At 36.6% G+C, this 18,545-nt stretch overlaps 1 long non-coding RNA gene across 1 annotated transcript; it reads right to left on the minus strand.

Annotated features, from left to right (window-relative positions):
• Positions 1-1,638: 1,638 nt before the first annotated feature.
• LOC129349418 (uncharacterized) lies at positions 1,639-6,465 on the minus strand. The gene is made up of 3 exons (XR_008602420.1): positions 6,409-6,465; positions 5,184-5,284; positions 1,639-1,983 (listed from the first exon to the last, which is right to left on the minus strand). It is a non-coding gene; the product is annotated as an uncharacterized LOC129349418 (long non-coding RNA).
• Positions 6,466-18,545: the final 12,080 nt, after the last annotated feature.

The following is an 18,545-nucleotide window of genomic DNA, read 5'->3' on the forward strand; positions in this document are numbered from 1 at the left end:
AAACACATTACCATGAGGGGATCCATCAGTAATAGGCCCGCAACCTATTTAGAGTCCTGACCCACGAGAGGCGATCCAAAAGGAAAGTCCCCGGAGAAAATGCTTAATTTTCATGAAGAAACACCCCTTTTTCTTCTCATTCATTTTTATTTGGTGATTTTCTGCTGATCCTCAGAGGGGATCCGCTCCGTTCACTAATCCTCCTCCACGGGACGTCAGAGGTCAAGGTGAGCTTCACAGCAGATAGAGCAGATCCGGTATCTGGTGAAGGACACGTCGGCAGGTGTTCGCTGCCTGGGGGACCTTGAAAGGAGATGAATGGATGAAGGACGGGTTCTCGGTTCACAACAACTCGTCTGCTGCTGCTGCTGCACGTCGTTCACGTTTCAGGACAGTCGGTCTGTGGAGTCATGCGGCTGTGGAGAAGATTTACGGCCACAGAGCTCAACACATTAGCGAACCCACCGTCAGTCAGCTCCTGCTGCATGAATTTTCAGAGTTTGTCAATCACAGCTGAACGTTTAGAGCAGAGGTGTCAAATATGCGGCCTGCGGCCCAAACCGGCCCTCCAGAGCGTCCAATCCGGCCCGTGGGACGACTTAGTAAAGAGGAAAAATTACAGAGAAGACGTTAACTGGAAATTGTACATTTGCAAAACTATAAATTTAAAGTAATTTCTAGATCATGAGTTGTTGTGATCATAAAGTAAAACACTAGATTGTTCATTGTTGTTTTGTCGTTTTTGTAATATTTTGTCTTGTTTTTTGCCTTTTTTTGTTTGACTTTCATTGTCTCATGTTTTTGTTGTTTTGCATTTCCTTTTTGTCTTGCTTGTGTTGTCTATTTTTTGTCATTTTGTGTTTTGCTTTATTGTTTTGTGCATTATTTAGTTTTTTTGCTCATTGTTCTTTTGTGTCTCATTTTTCTAATATTTTGTCTTGTTTGTCATTTTTTGTTTTTTGTCTCGCTTGAGTTTTGTCTATTTTTGGTTGTTTTGCTTTTCGGTTTTGTAATTTTTTGTGTCATTTGTGTAATTTTTTCGTCTTGTTTTTGCCGTTTTGTGTCATTTTGTCTCACTTGTGTTGTTTGTCCATGCTTTTGTCTCTGTAACTTTTTTGTCTAATTTGTTGTCTTTTTTTGTTTCATGTCGTTTGTCTCATTTTGTTTTTCGCTTTTGTCATTTTGTGTTTTCTTTTTGTCTCACTTGTGTTGTTAGTCTATTTTGTCATTTTGTTCCTTGTTTTTGTCATTTTGTGTCTCATTTTTGTAATATTTTGTCTTGATTTTGTCATTTTGTGTCTCTTGTCATTTGTCCATTTTTTTTCACTTTGTAACTTTGTCTAATTTTTTTGTCCTTTTCTTTTGTTTCATGTCATTTGTCTCATTTTGTTTCTTGCTTTTGTCATTTTGTGTCTCTTTTTGTAATATTTTGTCTTGTTTGTTGTCTTTTTTTGGTCCGACTTTTGTTGTTTTGATCATAAAGTAAAATACTATATTGTTCAGTTCCAGATGACTAAATGTTGTGTTCCTTTGTAGACACTCTGATCTATAAGTTGTAATGTGTAAATGATAAACTGAGACATAATGTTGCTGAAATTGAACTTATTTTTCTTAAGAAATTTCAGGTTGTTCATAGGGTTTTATAAAAATATAATTCCTTAAATGTAAACATTTTCAAAACATACCTTTTTACACTAAAACAAAGGAAAAATTTGGAGTTGTGGTTATTTATAGATTATTATGTTGTGATTTTACTGGTCACTGGAGATGAAATTGGGTTAAATGTGGCCCTTGAACTGAAATGATTTTGGTTTAGAACATTTTTGCATGAGTTTCCTCACCCAGAGAGGCCTGAAAACAGGAATTCTGCCGTGAAAGGTTGCGTCAAGGTGTTGAAAGACATGACAGGTCGTTGCGTCTGACTTTCACCTCACCTGTCAAAACTGTTTGTCTTGTGACACAGCAGGACCTGCCCTGATGAACCTTAGAAACAGGAGAAAAATGTTAATAGCTTTCCTTGAAATGTGTTTAAAGTACTATTCCTAGAGAAAAGTGTTAGATGTCTAGAAGTCACCTGTATGTTTAAGGCTGGTGTTCTGAATAAAGTCTATTTTGAACGCTGTCCAGCCACTAAGTTCCAGATTACACAAGACCTGAAATGATTTTTTAAAAAATGCTGAAAACACTCATATGAGTCACTTGAAGAAAAGCAGGGACTGTCTTGAGATTCACTGGGTTGAGGCTACTGTTCTCTCCCACAGTATGTTAGAAGAAGAGTGAAATATGAGGTGTTCACCGTTTATTTAAGGTGTTTAGGGTGTTGGAAAGCCAAAAAGAACTGCTTGTAGTCTCAACTAGTCTACCCATTTCATCAATGAAACACAGACTCGGTCAAGTACAGTCAAGTGGAATTTTTGACACACTTGGACCAGCAGATATTTGAGTGTCTGCAGATAAAGATGATACATGTAAACACAACAACAGAAAAATATTGATATGCCACCCATTTATTAAACAAAAATATCAAGAAATGTAATGTTCTTCTTTGAAAAAAGTAACTCGAACCTTGGCATCAGAGTCTAATAGTGCTATTTTTTAGCAGAGCTGACATTATGAAATCTTTTAGTCGAGCCAGGTGCACTTCAACTTGGAAAAAGGGGACATTATCTTCAATTACTCTTGGATATGATGCTGAAGTTGAATCAATGTCAAATGACCCTAAATCATGACATTTCTGTCGCCAGGCTTCGCAGTTAGTATGAACTTCTCCTGAAAAGCTGCACCAAACATAGTAACCGTTTGATTTGTCTTTTCAAAGCACATTATCCAAAATGGTTTTCGTCTAGATTAGGGGTGTCAAACATGCGGTCAAAAGCGGTCCTCCAGAGGGTCCAATCCGGCTCGTGGGACAAATTTGTAAAGTTTAAAAATTGCAAAGAAGACATTTGTAAAACTATTCATTTAAAATAATTTCTACACCATGACAAGTTGTTTTGATCATAAAGTAAAATACTAGATTGCTCATTTTGTAATATTTTGTGTCTCATTTTTGTAATATTTTGTCTTGTTTTTTATCTTTTGTTTGCCTGACTTTCATCATTTGTCACATTTTTGTAATTTTGTTTCTTATTCTTCTCATTTTGTGTTTTCTTTTTGTCTTGCTTGTGTTGTCTATTTTTTGTCAGTTTGTGTTTTGCTTTATTCGTTGTTTTGAGTGTCGTTTTTGTCATTTATTGTTTGTTTGTGCTTGTCTATTTTTTGGTCATTTTGTTTTTCGCTTTTGTCATTTTTTGTCTTGTTTGTGTCATTTGTGACACAATTTTTTGTTCTAATTTTTCATCTCGTTTGTAATATTTTGTCTTGTTTTTGTCTTTTTTGTCTGACTTGAAAAATGACAAAAACGGGAGAAAATGACAAACACAATGAACGAGACAAAAATTAAACAAAACAAAAATGAGAAACAAAACAACAAAAACATGAAACAAATGACAAAAGTCAGACAACAAAAGGCAAAAAACAACAAAGAAAATATTACAAAAATGAGACAAAACATCAAAAGAACAGTGATCAATCTAGTATTTTACTTTATGATCAAAACAACTTGTCCTGATCTAGAAATAATTTTAAATTTATAGTTTTACAAATTTTTTGAAAATGTTTCTAGTGAATGTCTTCTCTGTAATTTTCCTCTTTCCAAAGTCGTCCTGCTGGCCGGATTGGACCCTCTGGAGGGCCGGTTTTGGCCCGCGGGCCACATGTTTGACACCGCCGATTTAATACAAAATACTTGCACATCTTTTTAAATCCTCACAGGAATCCACAAGTGTTGTTCTAAAGGTCTTAAGCCTATCTTGGCGTGATGCACTGAAACAGCAAAGACAACAGCAGACTCTAAATGTCAGAGGTTTAAATGAAACTGGTTCCATCTGTCACCAGAGTGGGTCTAATCAACGCCTCATTTGTATTCCCTGATTCTGCCATGACAACTAAATGTCCGCTTTATGTGTCTTTTGCTTTAAAGAAGATCAAGTGTTTGCTTGTTGAAAAATTAGTCAGAAAATCATCCGGCAACAAGACAACGGGCTCAACCCACTGCTGGTCAGACGACACTTTGACGTCTTTGACTCATATTTAGGCCGAGTTAGTGGGTCGATTTAAAACTATTAAGAAGTAGCGAACTGCTGAAAAGGAGGCTAAAGACTGAGCGTTTATGACGAAGATCTGGAGAAACATTTCCAAAGAAGAAACTAAACACTGAGTTCTGTCTGTAAGTTGAAGACGTGATGTTATTGCAGAAAAGTCCTTTGCTTCTAAATATTCAACTTTATCATTTCATTATTTCGTCAAGGAACGTGGCTGAGTTATGTGATGACTGTGGTTGATTTGTCTGTTAGCAACATTACTCAAAAACGGACTAATGAATTTGGATGAAATTTTCAGGGAAGATCAGAAATGACACAAGGACCAAGTGATTAGATTTTGGCAGTGATGCAGGTTGTAGTCTGGATCCACAGATTTGTTTAAGATTTTTATTAAAGATTTCATCGGTCGGAAATGATATGACTGAGCAGCCTTGGCAGAGTACTGCGCTCTGAGTGCTTTTCTTGTTTTATTGTTGTTTGTCTCTTAGCTTATGTTTGCACATGTTCGATACAACACTAAAATAACTGTCTGCATAAAAATAGCATGAAACAAAAGTGAAAATCCTTTTTTTTTTTTTTAATGTTTTGATCTCAAATTCATATACCTAAAGTAGCAAAACGGAAATTTGACTCCACTGGCTGTCCTACCTTAAAAATGAAAGTAGCAGCATGACAGAAAGACTTCCAGACACACACGCAACATTTCCAATATAAAAACCTGTTTAACCCTCGTGTTGTCCTGCGGGTCAAAACTGACCCATTTAAATTTGAAATGTGGGGGGAAAAAATATTTTCTGATGTCCACATTTTCAGCATTTTTGGGAAATCTTTGAACATTTTTTGTTGGAAAAAAAAAATGTTAAAAATGTTTAAGAACATTCACAAAAAAACCAAAAGCTGAGGACCGTTCAGCCTGGAGATCCGCTGTTAATACTGCTGTGTCCGACACTGAGCAGAGATGCATCAGTAGCAAAGAGCAGAGACAGCAGTGGGGAGAAGACAGTTGGAACTCAGCATAGTTCAGCCTCGCACATCCCTTACCCTCATTGCAGCAGACTTTTCTGTGCAAGGACTGGCCTAATCAGCCGTCTCCGCAAACACACCACCCCTCTGTATCATGAAGAAGTCAAGGTCATCTTCGCCTGCGAAGGACAAACATCATTTTTGCACATCTGATAAAAGGAGATTCAGCGCTAAAATGACTGTATCTGCATGAAAAATAGCATTAAACAAAAGCAAAAATCTATTTTTTTAAAAAATGTTTTGATCACATGCCTAAAGCAGCAAAACTGAAATTTCACTCCACTGGCTGTCCTACCCTAAAAATGAATGTAGCAGCATGACAAAGACTTCCAGACACACTCAGAAAGTTCCCATATGAAAACCTGTTTAATCTCATAAACAGAAACCAGAACTGAAGACCAGTCAAAGACAAGAAAGTGAACAGTTTAATAAATGACAAATAAACGTTTTTTATGAATAAAGCTCATTTCTAGTTCTGCTAATGCTACCATTACTGTACAACATACATAATAGCTGTTTTTCTGCACATATGTGGTCAGTAAGTGCAGGAGGAGGTGTGAGTAATTCGGCCTCATGCCCTTAAACTGGCCATCTTTTTGTGCGCTTCTGCTCCAGCAAGTATTTATTTCAGCATGCGTTCATCTCTTCATTCGCTCGTTGCTGACCTTGTACAGCTCCCGGTGGATTTTTTTTTACAATAAAACTCAAGCACAGAAGCTTGTATTCCAGCAGAATATCTGGCTTTTCAGACTTGCTGGGAAACCCACCAGCCACGTTTCACTTCAGCACATTTTCAGTCATCTTATCCGGTAAAAGCGAAGCCTCCTGAAAATGCCAGTCTGGAACACCGTGCTGTCTAGCTGGGATCCTCCTGCACATCTTCTCCACCCGTTTCATTCACCTCACACCGAGAAGTGGCCACAATGTCCAGAACAACGAGAGATTTTGACTGTTTTGGAGAACATCTAGTTCTTGAAGGTGGGGCACACGGACAATGCGTTACACTATTCGACAGACAATGTCTTACAAAATACAAAAACCTAATAACCAGGTACACACAGTACACAACAGGAGTAAACACACAGTGCAACTTAAAGGTCAACAAGATTCAAGCTTATATCACCTCACAGTAATTGCTGTATTAAAAATACACACACCTCAGTACAATGCAATAGAAGTCACTAGACTTCATTTCTGACATCTGTCTTATTTTGCTCAATAATTAATTTCTATACATGCCCACCTTTATTGCTGACAGACTAAAGCTTCCTTGGAATGGAGGATATCGACGTTGTTCAAGTTTCTGGAGAGTTTCTGCAGAAACTGCTCTACTTTTCTCTTTAAAATGCCCTAAAGCTGCTCGATTGGATTCAAGTCGTGCAACGTGTGTTGGCAAGTTTTCCCTTTTTCCCTCCTGAGAAAGTCTTGTCTGTTTTGGCAACGTGCCCTGGATGATTATCACGGTATCATCTACAAATGTCATCTCCCACGCTCCCACCACCGTGCTTCACTGTCAGGACTATGCATTCACTGTGGCAGTCCTGGCCAGGTTTACACCAAACATGCAGGACCATACCTGAACCAAACAGACTTATCTTGGCTTCATCTGACAAATGGAAGACTTCTTTTTATGTCATATGTAGCGGGCAGCAGAAATTGATGCGTCTCGGAAACACCCTCACAATTTAATCAATTGTTTCTATATCACTTCCGATGGATAAGTCCCGACAAGTCCACAGTGGTGGATTTGTAGTAGGATCACAACCATGTGATCGTCAACAGGCAGCTGATGTAGTGTTCACTTGTTAGAATACTGTAATGTCTTTTTATCAGGTTTGCCAGAGAAGAGCCTTCGGGGTCTACAGATGGTCCAGAAAGCAGCAGCTCGTGTTCTGACCAGAGACCACTTGTTTATTTTTACATATGAATCTTAAATTATTTGTGTCACTGATGTCTTTATTGTTTTGTTTTTATTGCTTTTATCTCCGTGTACTAAAAGAGTATTAGTATTAGTGTGACGCCATTCCGCTATCTCACAATGACGCAAATCTTTGCGAAATTCCTGGATCCAGGCTATAAGCCGCATCACAGCTAAAATGTAATTACTTGGTCCTGGTGTCATTTCTGACCGTTCCTGAAAATTTCATCCAAATCCATTAGTCTGTTTTTGAGTAATGTTGCGAACAGACAGACAGACCAACGGCAATCGTCACATAAATCCACCGCATTCCTTGGCAGAGTAATAATACCCGAGTTACATAATTCATAGATAACCAGTGCTGGACAGTAAATCACCACTAGTTTTGTGTTGGAATCCAGCAAAGCTTCAAGCAGTTAAGTTAAACTGAATCATTAGAACAGCATCTTGGAGGATTAAACAGTAGCCTGAAACCAGCAGAGCTTACAGAGGTTGGTGCTGCAGGACAAAAATCACAAACTGATGCCTCGGGCTGAGCTTTTATCTATTTATTTGTTTTTACTTTTTTTATTTTTATTTTTTAAGATTTGTTCTCTAGTTAACTTATCATTGCTGATTTTATGTGCCTTCCAAAAACATGCAGTGAAGCATAGCGGGGAAGTTAATGAATGACTGATTGCTCAACATTAATGTCTGACCAGCTGGGATTCCATCCAAATGTGGTGCAGATTTTGAGAAAAATCTGCCAAAAAAAATTTTTTTAATTAATAAAGTTAAAAAGTAAAGTAACTAATTACTTTTCCTGTTCAGTAAAATTGAAAAAAAACTAGGGCTGGGACTTTAACGCGTTAATTTCGATTAATTAATTACCGTGAAAATAACGCTTTGAGAATAATAACGCTATTCATTGCACCCTCCTCAGTTCCCTCATTTCTGGCACACCGGTAACCCTGATGAACACTCCAGCCCAGTAGGTGGCGCTAATGAACCTAAAGTCTGTTTGTAGCCATGAAGAAGAAGCACAGGAAGCACTGAGTGAAGTCAGGCTCTGGTGAACAGTGAAGGAAGACCAGATTGAGCTTGTTGGACAGAAAGTTTCCTTTTAAAAATCTTCCTGATGGCAGCTTGGATAAAAGCCTGGTTGTGTGTAAATTGTACAACAAAGAGTTTTCTGATCACTGCGTCACTTCAAGCCGACGGTATCACCTCAATGTAAAACATGTTGCTGTTAGCACCAGAGCTAACGTTAGCTACGAGTCATGCTAGCGGCTAACAGTGTAGCCATCCCATAATAGACCACTTTTCTAGACAGTGCTTGAGTTTACAGAAAGTCTTTAAATGTTGAATAAAATCGCTATAATTGCACTTAGATTTGCAGTAATCTGTGAATGTAGCAGACAGATGAAAAATGCAGATGAATAGAAATGAAACATTTTTGTGATTTAAGTTTTTACTCCATCGAGGCTCTGCCTCCTTGGAGGAGGAATAACCTAAACAACAAAAATATCTCTTTTAATAAATTAATTATAAACTTTTTGTTTATAAAAAATTACATAAATAAAAACTGATATTCCTATAAAAAGAACCATCAAAATTCCACCATTTATCAGACCCAGAAAAGATGAAAACAGAATGAATCTCTGGATTTTCAACTTTCTGAAGCTCCTTGAACTACTTATGCTGATTTTATGTGCCATACAGTGGAAAAAAACAACTGAATTCAGGCTTTAAGTCATCAAAATCACTTTTTCTATATGTCCCATTTTCCTTTTTTAAAATAAATTTTAAATTATAAACACATATATGTCTATTCATTGATTCAACTGTCAACAACAATTTTATTTGAACTGAAAAACTTCACTTATTGTGTCAGATATTGCTATTTGACAGAACTGCAATTATTGCGATTAATTAATTACAACGCCTGTAATTAATTAGATTAAATTTTTTTATCGCATCCCACCACTAAAAAAAACATTACTTTTTAAATAGGAAAAAGTATTTTGTCCAAACGCTGTGACATGGGCCATCACTGAATACTAATTTACCTGCATTTTACCAGTATCTGTACCATTTGTGTGTGGTTGTGTGTCTGTTATTCACATATCTCAACAACAGCTCATCTGATCTACTTCAGACTTGGTGGGTGAATTCTTAGGGATCTGAGGAAGTGCAGTGTTGAGAATGAAGTAGATCAGATGAGCTATCGTGGAGTTCTGGGTCCACTGTGGTCCTCTCCCTGGTTTTTGGCTGCTTGTGGGCGGAGCTTAAGTCGCCCCTGCTTAACTTGTCATTAAAGGTAAAAAGTGTGATATTTGGAGTGTTTTAACAGTTCAAATACATCAGAATTTAATAACTGATAGCTGAAACTGTTCTAGTCAACCTAAAAATAAAGGAAACTCTGTATGTGTGTCCGTCTTTTTCTTGGGTATTTCGACAATGAGTCATTGAATTTACTTCAAAATTAGTGGATGGCTCGGTGGGGATATGCAGAAGGGCAGCGTCAAGTTTGACATTGTATTATTTTGGGAGTCTTTGTGGGGTCTTGTGTGATCCTTTGGCTGCCTGTGGGCGGAGCCTAAATCACCTCCTTGTCAGGTATCATAATGAAAGGCAGGATTCTAAAATGTTTCACAGATAAACAGACATAAGACATAAAAATTTAACTTATGACAGCAGGAACTGCACTAGTTGAACTAAAAATAACAGAATCAGTATATTAAGTGTATGTGTGTCCATCTGTTTCTTGTATATTTTGACAACCGCTCGTCCAATCTACTTTAATTTCAACAGATGTATCTCTTGGGACCTGAAGAAGTACAGTGTTGTATTTGAAGTTGTTTGTATTGTTTTGGGGGTCTTTATGAGGTGCTCTGTGGGTGGAGCTTAAATGGCTAAGTTGCCAGGTAACATACTCCAAGGTAAATGTTTTCTCACATTAAAACCACTGGCACAGACACTGCAGAACTATTTTGTAACTCTTACCTAAGTGCCCTGTGTGCTTCTTTTACTGCATAATGAGGAGGCTCACCTATTGAGGACAAGGTTAAACTGTTTTTATAATAGAAGAAATCTAGACAGATTCTGGCTCTTTTATGTCCTATCTGCACAATGCACCACAAGCTAATGACTTCTAATTCATTTCTTTATTTAAAGTTTATATAATGTACCTGAGAGCTGCTGCTGTCATGCCAGAATCTTCCATTTCATCTGCCTGAAGTTACATAACCTGACAGATGATCAGCTCTGAGGCCTGAAATTGTGAAAGCAGGTTGAACTAGGCAGAGATTATCACTGGTAGAGTATCACCTCAGTTCAAGCCTCTGCAGCTTCCCCCACCTGCCTGCACAGGATTCCTTTTCAACCCGCTGACATGACAATGCATGACTGATAGTGCACGGTGAAATGTATGGAATCCGATGGAGCTATAGAAGGCAGGGAAGTGGAACACTTGGGTGCGGCGGATTCATTCCTCAGCAGCTCGCCTGCAGTAAAAGTTAAAGGTAAACCAGAGTGTTAGCGGATGGCCTGCAGCTATCAGCACAGGTTGCATAAGACCAGGCCCCAGTCATGAGAACCAGGAGCAGAGTCTGAAAGAAGATTAAAAAATATATATACATCCTCTTTATCTCCTGTTCTCCGGATCTGATCTTTTATATGTTGCTTCAGTGAGTTCAGCAAAGGATTCTCTCTTCAGAAGCCCAGAATCAGGTGTTCTTCAGCTCCAATCCTGGAAAGTTCAACAAAGCAGCTGCTCTTAAAGATATGTCAAAACTGTATTTCTACTTTTTTTTTTTTTTGGCACAACAGCAGTGTTAATGGTTAATATATCTTTAAGAAACAGCTCACTTTCATGCAAAATGTCCAAACAGGATGCATACAAGCAAGTAATTTGCATATTCCTGCACAAATTGCTCAATATTTCTCCTATTCTTACTACGTTCATTATAGCTTTAATATGCTGCACCTGCTTTACTGTTTATTTAACCTACAAGATTTGCATTTTTGATGGTTTTTCTATTTGTACAGTGTAGTTATTATGCACCAAAAAGTCAAATTCCTCATATGTGAAAACCTATTTGGCAGTAAAACGCTAAAAGGTTTCATAAAACTGATGCTGTTAAACATTTGACGAACCAGCAAGTTCATTCTTCACACCTTCTCTCTTAGAAAGCAATAAAACAGTCATGCAAAATGTGCATACAAGCCAATAATTTGCATATTACTGCACAAATTCCTGAATATTTCTATTATTTTAACTACTTTATAATAGCTTTCATATGCTGCACCTGCTTTACTGTTTATTTCATCTACAACATTTGCATTTTTGAAGTTTTTTTTTTATTTCTACAGTGTTATTATGCGCCAAAAATCATATGTGATAATCTACTTTGCAATAAAAAACAAAGTTTGACTGTGAGCATTTGTCCTTGAGCATATGATGCACTTTATGGATTAATGCATTACTAACATTGGTCCAGGGATATAACAACCGTTTCACTACGTTTTATTGGTCTCATAGTGTACTTTTTGATAACAAACAGTCAGGATGCAAAATGTCCAGATAGTGTGCATATAGGCCAATAATTTGCACATTCTTGCACAAATTCCTACACATTTCTATTAATTTTACTAGTTTTATAATAGCTTTATTATGCTACACTGGCTTTACTGTTTTTTTTTACCTACAGCATTTACTTTTTTGATGTTTTTTTCCCTTCTTTAACATTTTTCTGTTGTACAGCATTACTATTCTGCACAATAAAACATCAAAAATGTCAAACCAACAAGTTAACACTTTAAGTCTTTTATTTTGCTACTCCAAAACACTGTTTGAAAAGCAGTTATGTTAAAACATGGATGTCACACTATGGTTCCATTCAGAAGTTTGGGGTCACTTAGAAATGTTCTTATTTTTGAAAGAAAAGTAGCTTTTTTCAATGAAGATGACATTAAATGAATCAGAAACACAGTGTAGACATTGTTAATGTGGTAAATGACTATTCTAACTGGAAACAGCTGATTTTTAATGGAATATCTCCATAGGGGTACAGAGGAACATTTCCAGCAACCATCACTCCTGTGTTCTAATGCTACATTGTGTTAGCTAATGGTGTTGAAAGGCTAATTAATGATTAGAAAACCCTTGTACAGTTATGTTAGTGCATGAATAAAAGTGTGAGTTTTCATGGAAAACATGAAATTGTGTGGGTGACCCCAAACTTTTGAACAGTAGCGTACTTTCCTCCTGGATTCATCGTGGTTGGACTGGAAGGTCTTGTCCTCGAGGCAACACCTTCCAGCTGAATCATAAATGTCACATTGATCATGAGCGCTGCTGGAGCTGCTGCAGGGCTGCAGGAGGGGAGCAGTGACAGGAGTTTGTCTTTGCTCCCATGCTCAGATCAGCATAATATCGATATGTGTTCAGAGTCACAGTGTAGAGAACACTCTGAGAAGTGGGAACTGGTGTCAGGAAGGGCGATGAACTAAGCTGGGAGTTTCTAAATGGAAACGTCTTGTGTCAGCGCTTGACGTCTGTCTGCGTCTCGGGTTACGAGCTTTACTTGGGCTGACGGCTCTGCTGCCATGGCCCATATTTACTTCAGTGCCGGCTGATTTATCTCCAGCTCTGCTTCTCATGTCTTTGTCCACGTGACGCTGCTATTATCAGTTCATTCTTGGCCTCCTCCCCCTGCACTGTTTGCTAAAGTTGTACAGTAGCTCAGCCAGGTAAGTAAACAGGACTCTCCCGTATGGCCACTGTTGATCCACCAAACCCTGGGCTCGTCGCTGACGTCAGGCCGGCAGAATGTAAACAGAGGCTGGGACTCCAGGCCGAGCCTCCCTAACCCTAACCCTAACCCTAACCCTAACCCTAACCCTCTGCATCAGAGCTGCTAGCCAGCTTCCCTGCAATGGCGTGTGAGGAGCACTGAGGGAAAGTTCCACATCCGTGTGCTGCTGAGTCTTGCGTGGCGTTTGTTTGACCTGTCCACACTGTGAAGCTCTGTGAGTTTAGCAGCTGTGGAAAAGCAGCAAAGCAAACAGCCGCACTGACAAAAAATAAAATACTTCTTCCTCATTAGATAAAGAATACTTTGCATATCAATGCAGTCAGTTGCATAACTGAAATTATGGTCTTCATACAACCAGTCAGAGGTGGAGAGTTCCTCAGAATGTTCACTGTGTGCTTTAATGGAGAGCTGCAGCTGATAATTAGTTTGCTCCTTATTAATTTAAAAACACTACTTCAGACATGTTAGAGATCAAACTGAGTGCAAAGCAACTAAAATAAGACTCATCTGAAGCATAAAGGATAAGTTATGGATTAATGCGTTGGTAACATTTGTCTAATATCAAAATTTCCAGCAATACAAGGGACATTCCAGGATTGGAGGACATTTGTGCTTCAAAATGATGAAAAATAAACCTTCTCTTTTAAAATTTTCTGCTTCATATTCATCAATAATAGGTGATAAACTATCAAAGGCTTGATTGGCTCAGCTTACACATCAATGGTAGCATTTTTATTCCATGTTTTCTGTGTTGTTTGCTAACCCTACTCTAATCACAGTAACAGGGTTGCTAATCCATGCTAATGTGATCTTTTTCTCAGCAGTAGAAGCTAGATATTTAGCTGCTGTTACTGCTGACCAAGAGGACAAACTGACTGATGGAAAACAGTCAGAAGAATTAGTCTGATCCTGATAATATGAGGTAGAGTGAGACATTCAATCAAGGCTGACAATGTTATGAAAATATGAAAAATAGAAGAGAGGACATAGCTTTGCTCTACACATTCTTTAGGAAAACTGTCTGAAGATGTTAATTCCAGCGTTTCATGTGATTCACTGTTTTCTTCTTCTTCTACCAGCTAAAAGGTTATGCTAACAGGTTTGTTTTGGGACACAAGTTCCATATATTATAATTATTATTTAAAATATTATGTTCATTTATTAAAAAATGTTCCCACAGTTACAAGAGACATCAGTGAAAAAATAAAACCAAAAAGGAAATTTAACTTCATCGTAACTGTTTTGAGATTTAATTTAGCAGTAAGGGGGTAGGACAAGAGAAAACTGGTATTTTAGGGGGAACTCATTTGACTTATTCTGTGTTTTTAAACTACTTTTAGGCATTCTTTTCTCCTAGTTTTTTTTTTTTTTTTTTTTTTAGATTTGGTCTCAGGACAAGTAAATTTACACAACTGCATGTTTTAGTATTTGTACTTGGATTATTTGAAATTTGATGGGTGGGATGTAAAATGTCCTCCAATTCTGGAATGATCCATAACAGCCGATTAACTACATTTTATGTCAGAACATTTAGAATATCAGAATCAGAATCAAAATCAGCTTTAATGGCCAATTACATACACAACATACAAAGAATTTGGCTTCAACTGTTGATGTCAGCCTAGGAATAAGGAAACAGAATAATAAAAAATATATATATGGAAAGAAGAAGAGGGAAAGAAAAATGGAAAAAATAGAATAATTGAAAAAAAAAAATATATATATATATATATGTATATATATATATATATAAAGATTTTTTAAAAATAGAATAAAAATCAATATAACACAATATATACAGATATTTACGAGCTAGAGAGGAACATATAAACACAGTAGTGCATCTGAAAGTCAATATCATTTGCAATATTTCTTTTTGCAGTAGTTTATTCAATAAGTTTCCATATTCTGTGAAACATTTCAGTTTATGTTTTCATTTCCTAAGTGGAAAATTTCACTTTCATGTAGAACGTTGTCAGTGTCTTGTGCAATATTTCCTTTTCCTTTCCTTTTTCAGGTGCAGTATTTCATCTTCACTTTTGATATTACTTATTATTTTTCATGACTCTCTTTTGACTGTTTGAGCCTTATTTTAGTTCACTAATTTTATTTTCAGTATTGTATCGTACTTATATCTTATTGCTTTTCTACTTTTTTTACTACATTTGTTATGTTGTGCCATTTTGTTTATCCTGAGCAACATCAGAATTTCCTTCAGGATTAATCAAGTTGTGTCTTATCTTATTATTATCATGCTACTGCAATACTGTCACCTCAGTAAGTTGTCCTGTGTCGCACTACCGGGTTGATTACTAATAATGTTATTTATTTTACTTTATTTTATTTATACTATGTTTTGATCCTTTTTTAAATGTATGGCACTGATACAAAGATGTTCTGATATACTGAGAAACTGACAAGAAAAATCTTCAATTCTATTTTGTTTTTTTTTTTGCTTTTTGGGGGGGACACTTCATGTCTATTTTTAAAATAGCTTACTGGTAATGCAAAATGTGCATACAGGGTGCACACAAGCAAACATTTTATACATTCCTGCACAAATTCCTGAATATTTCTGTTATTTCTAGAGTAGCTAAAGTGTGTAACACTTGCTTTTTAAAAGGTTTTTTTTTTTGTTTTTTTAACATTTTTCTAACCAAAGACAAGTCAAATTCCTCGTATGTAAAAACCTGCCTGGCAATAAAACGTTTCCACTTCTTTGAAATTTTTTGTCTTTTCATTTTGTTTTCTAACATGCTAATTAAGCTAGCTATAGCCATATAAATTACTGAGATTATAGCTAAAGCCACAACATTGCCGTGTTTTCCATTCAACACAGGAGTAAACAAATAGCTTCCTGTTTTTTAAAGCGACAGCAGCCATCATTCATGCCATCAGAATGCAGCAGCGGTTTCCACCATGTGCTTCCTCGATCATTAACTTCCGCAGTGACCCTCAAGGTCAGCGTGGCCACGAAGAGGTCGGGCAGCAGCTGAGAGTGAAGGAAGCAGAAAATAAAGACACTGAAGCTCTGCCTCCTTCAGAGACCATCAGGACAAGAATCTGCACTTCCTCCCGCCGACCGTTTGTATACAGAACACCGGATGCTGCAATCTCTGCCGCAGAAGAAAGAAGACGGAACGACTTGTCCTTTGATCGCAGCGCTAATTAGCAAGACATGTTTGTTTACATGAAGTTCAGAAGGTGGTTGTAGTTTTTATTTCAGTGTCAGGAAGTAAACAGCAGAGATAGAAGAGCTAAAAGAAGGTGCATCGTTCCCACCGTTTACACCGAAGACAACATGACCTCACTTTTATTACCAGACAGGATTCTAAAATGCTTCACAGATTAAAGACATAAAAGTTTAACTTATGACAGCAGGAACTGCACCAATTGAACTAAAAATAATAGAATCACTGTGTGTCTTTGTCTGTTTCTTGTATATTTCGACAAATATATATGTTAGCATGCTAAAATACAGAATTTAGTGGTAAATAATACACTATGTAATATTTTTTGTTATGTTAGCATGCTAAAGATAAAGTAAAATACAGAATTTAGTGGTAAAAAATAACACTACATAATATTTTTTGTTATGCTAGAATGCTAAAGATGAAGTAAAATACAGAATTTAGTGGTAAATAATACACTATATAATATTTTTTTGTTCTGTTAGCATGCTAAAAGTGAAGTAAAACACAGAATCTATTGGTAAATAATATACTACCTAATATTTCTTATATGTTAGCATGTTAAGGCTAATGTAAAACACAGAATTTAGTGATAAATATCAGACTATATAATACTTTTTGTTATGATCAGACATGGTCCGATTATCATGGCAGATACTTAACATTTTTCTAATGATCTGTATTTTTATTGACCCATTATTGATAAAGAAAATGCACTATGAGGCAAATTATGTTAGCATGCTAAAGATGAAATGAAATACTGGATTTAGGGACAAATAATACACTATATAACATTCCTTGTTATGTTAGCATGCTAAAGATGAAGTACAATATAGAATTTAGTGATAAATATTACAATATATAATATTTCTTGTATGTCAAAAACTGAATGACTCTGATCACACATCAGACGGAGAAACTGTGAGGAGCAGCAGAGTGAAGTCTGATCATTCAGAAGTTAAGCTTCACCTCTTTAATGTGAATGGATTCGTGATTTACATTGTAAAATACAGTTTGATTGACAAAGATGGGCTGCAGCCAGGAGGGCACTGAATATTCAACAATCGTCAACATAAGAAGTGATCTAGGAACTGAAGAATCCTGACAGGTCAAGGAAGATGCAAAAACGGCATTAAAAGATGGAAAAACAATACTAAAATGAAAAAAAAAGACTGAAAGATCAAAAATGACACTAATAGATGAAAAAATGGCACTAAAATATTGACGCCCTCTTAAAGTAGTGACCTAAGTAATTTTTTCAGGTTTTTCAGGAAGCACAAAATACTGAACCACACCACACTGAACCTTGACCTAGGCCGTTATACTACTGGAAATTGCACGATCTGTTCAACTGAGAATGTAGCCGATTTTACCAGAGGTGGCCAGCGTCATGAGGAGATGATTTCAACAACAACAACAACAACAACAAAATTGCCAAAAAATGACTTAGGACATTATTTTAGGAAGGTGACGATATGCAAAAATGACACAAAAAGATGCAAAAACAACACTAAAAGTGGCAAAAATGACAGTAAAAGATCAATAAATGATACAAAAGATGCAAAAATGACACTAAAAGATCCATAAATTACTCTAAAAAAACACACAGTTTGCTAACTGCTGCTAAACTGTATTTATGAACTAATTATACCCTTAATCTGAACTTAACATCCTCCAAGCAGCATCTATACAGGATCTTTAAACTGGATGATTCTGGCTTCATCAGTGTATAAACAATGCATACTGTGATTAAAAGGTTTCCTTTCATTCTGATGTAACTAAACTGAATCCTCAGTTACGTTGTGAAAGAAATTTAAAAGAAAGACACACAAATCTTTGCCATTTAGTTTAAAGGTTCACTGTTGCTCCTTTACAGCCAATTAATCATGTATCAGATGACTTAAAGGATCATATTTTAACTCAAACCACAATGCTTTTCCAAACTTTAACCAAGTAATTTTGGTGTCGAACCCGAACTAAGCTTCTGACATGTCAAAGTGTCGACCAAGGCCTGAAATTTGTGAAAACTGCAGGTAAACAACAACAGAATATAAAAGTAAACTCTGAGACCAATGGCCTTCTGGGTGTTTCCCACCATGTCACATGTTAATAATTACATTTATTTACATGTCCTCTAAAAGAACGCATTTAAAAATGCTGGTTCATTGTATTGGAACATAATTTGGTTGGGTGACAGATCATCTGAAAATGTAGGACAAATAATTCTTTATTTCAGCAGAAAAAGTCTAGAATTACTTGAAAGATGACTTGATGGAAATGTAATGCCTCAGCAACTTGTATTATTTGTTGAGCAAAAATAGGCCAAAGCACTAAAAAGTGAATATATGTAGATGACGATTGAGTAAATATTGCTTCACCAACATTGTTTAAACAGCTATAATGTAGCTGAAACCGGCTTTTTAAAATGACGGTTGAATCAATATTGATTCAGTGTCAGTTATGCTTGAAAATC

Source organism: Amphiprion ocellaris, chromosome 8 (genome assembly GCF_022539595.1).
Source record: "Amphiprion ocellaris isolate individual 3 ecotype Okinawa chromosome 8, ASM2253959v1, whole genome shotgun sequence".
In the NCBI taxonomy this organism is placed as follows: Eukaryota; Metazoa; Chordata; class Actinopteri; family Pomacentridae; genus Amphiprion; species Amphiprion ocellaris.